At 63.7% G+C, this 2,555-nt stretch overlaps 1 protein-coding gene across 2 annotated transcripts in view; it reads left to right on the top strand.

The window, feature by feature from the left end:
• Positions 1 to 539: 539 nt before the first annotated feature.
• Positions 540 to 2,555, top strand: part of TMLHE (trimethyllysine hydroxylase, epsilon) — a 47,180-nt gene continuing 45,164 nt past the window's right edge. Inside the window, exon 1 of one of the 2 annotated variants that reach the window (XM_019521430.1) lies at positions 540 to 632. The gene's annotated coding sequence lies outside the window, so the exon portion shown is untranslated. The remainder of the gene's footprint in view (positions 633 to 2,555) is intronic. The other variant, XM_019521431.1, reaches the window with a different exon arrangement.

Genomic DNA, 2,555 nt, shown 5'->3' with positions numbered 1-2,555 from the left:
CCGCCGAGCAAAGCACCATCGAGCTCGGGCCGCACGGGGTGTCCTGGGAACGGTAGTTCCGCCGAGCGGCAGCGTCCTTGGCCAAAACGGGAATCCTGGACCTTTGCCTGGATTTAAAAAACACACCCGGACGTAGCACAGGGGCCAAGAACCGGGCATGTCCGGGAGACCCAGGCTTATGGCAACCCCGGCACCGCCCGGGCCGGAGGGAACGGAGCCCCCGGGACCCCCCACGCCGCCCGCCGGGCCCTGCACAGCCGGGGCGGGGCCGCGGGGAGGGGAAGCTCGTGGGGGCGCGAGGCCACGATCTGTGCGGGCCGGGGCCGTTCCACGCTGGGGGCGCGGCGATACTGGGAGGGGTCCTGGCAATACACCGAGCCTCGGGGTGACTGCAGCCCCCACCCCTCCGCCGGGAAAGGTCTGGCCCGGTCCGGTCCCACCCTGCCCCAGCGAGCTGCTGCCCCGCGCGTGAGACCCCGCCCAACCCGCTCGCCGCCGCCGCTCTGCCCGACCCTCCGCTCTCTATGGTCTGGCGGCGTTCTTGCCACAACTGTCTGTGGTGCGTAGGCTCCGCCCCTGGGCGGGGCGGGGCCGCTCTCGGGTCACAGCCGCCGGCCCGCGGCTGCCGGTAGGTGAGTGTTGCCGCTGGGGGAGGCTGCTGGGCGAGCGCGGCTGCGGCGGGGCTGGAAGAGCTGCATCCTTGGGGCGTGGCAGTGACTCCGGCCCGTCCACCCCGCCCTGTGCTGCTGCCCTCCTCCCCTCTCCCCCCAGGTGGCCCTGCGGCCTCTCCCCGCTTCTCTGCGGCCCCCGGGCCGGAGCGGCCCTGCCGAGCTCGCCTTGTGCCACCGGCCCCGGGGCCACCTGCTCACTCGTCCTCCTCAGGCCGCAACCGTCGCCCTTGTTCGCACGCGGCCCCAGGAGGGACAGGCAGTGCAGCCGCAGCGGCAGGTCGGGCGGGGAGCAGAAAGCCGGATTGCGGATAAGGGCCGGGAGCAGAAAGTAGAGCAGCAGGGAAGGGGATAGAAGTGGCACCCCGGGAAGGTGAGGGAGCTGTTTTGTGGCTACCAAAAACGTTGACTTGTGCTGTCCTAAGGCTTGTCGTGGAAAGCGTTATACCTGGCTTGTTTTAACTAGTGCCCTGTTCTGCAGTGGTGTGTTATTAATGAGAGAGCCCACTGCTTTCTTTGTAGGTGAGAAATGAATGGGCATCCTCCCTAGGATTTAATACATGTACTACCAGAGTATAGAGCAGGGGTGGGCAAAATGTGGCTCACAGGCCACCAATTGACTGGATCTGGCCCATGGCTGGACTCGGGGCCAAGCCCCACCCAGCCCCAGGCAGCCAGCACTGTGCCTGGGAGGACTTCTCCCCATGCTCCCCACCTCCCCTTGCCTCCAGTATTGGCTCCTCCTCCTGCCCCTGCTTCTGCCCCAACTCTGACTGAGTGGGTAGCTGCAGCTAGGCAGCTCCTGCCTCCGTGCATGGGGCTCTGGCTGCCTTCCACCCGCTCCGCCCGTCTGGCTTGATGAGCAACCAGCTGCTGGCAGCCAAGTGGATGGAAGGTGGCTGGGAGCTGAAGCCTTATGCACTGGGGCAGGAGCTGCCTGGCTGTAGCTTTCTCCCATCTTGGAGTGGGGCAGCAGGAAGAGGGGGAGCTGCTGCAGGCCAGGGAGATGAGCAGTAGCAGGAGCAGCCCTGCCATTAAGCTGTGAAGGCTGGCCAGGGCCAGGTCAGTGGGAGGGCAGCACCGGGGCAGGCAGGCCTCTACCCTTTGCAAAGCGGTGCATGGGCAGCTGCAGACCACACCACCCGGGGCAACTTCTGCATGCACGGCCTGCTCCCATGACCTAGCACCCAGCCTCCTACCCCTGGCTCTGCCCCAGGCCCCCAGCCCTGCATATCCCTGCCTGCAGAACTAGGGCCTTGGCCCTGGCCCTGCCCCCTGATTCAGGGTCTCCATGGTGACTGGCTGAGAGGTGCACCATCAGGGTCCAGGGCTAGACAGGTGGGGAGCTGCATCTGGGGCCAGGATCTTGGGACAATGACAGCGCGAGGCTGGAGCCCATGGCAGAGTCACGATCTGTTCCCTGCCCACCCCCGCCTGTGCAACCTGCACCCATCACAGGGGTGTGCGGGTAGTGGATTGCAGCTCTGCCATGGGCCCTGGCCCTGCACTATCACAACCCTGTGACTACTCCATGATCCCGGCCTCCCCGGTGGTCTACCCCATTCACCACCCACCCACAGCCCCATCCTGCACAGGGAGTTTTGGTGAATGTTGTGGGATGACCCAGCCTGCAACCGCTCATAAAAACTCCCTACGTGGTTCACAGGCCCAAATAATTGCCCACCCCAGAGATACAGACTTCTAAGGTCAGAAAGGACCATTGTAATGAAGTAGTCTGACTTCTTGCACTGCACAAATCTTGGGAGTGTATCAGTTCTGTATGCTGGCCTAAAAGAGTATAAAGAAGCAATTCCAGACCCACCCATAGTACAATTTAGGCATAGCTGTTTAAAAAAAAAAAAAAAAAAAAAAAACCTTTTCTTGCAC

This window comes from Gavialis gangeticus, unplaced genomic scaffold (assembly GCF_001723915.1).
Source record: "Gavialis gangeticus isolate Ggan-Ray unplaced genomic scaffold, GavGan_comp1, whole genome shotgun sequence".
Taxonomy (NCBI): domain Eukaryota; kingdom Metazoa; phylum Chordata; order Crocodylia; family Gavialidae; genus Gavialis; species Gavialis gangeticus.
The sequence above is the reverse complement of the archived record's forward strand: the minus strand, read 5'-3'. Positions and strand labels throughout refer to the sequence as shown.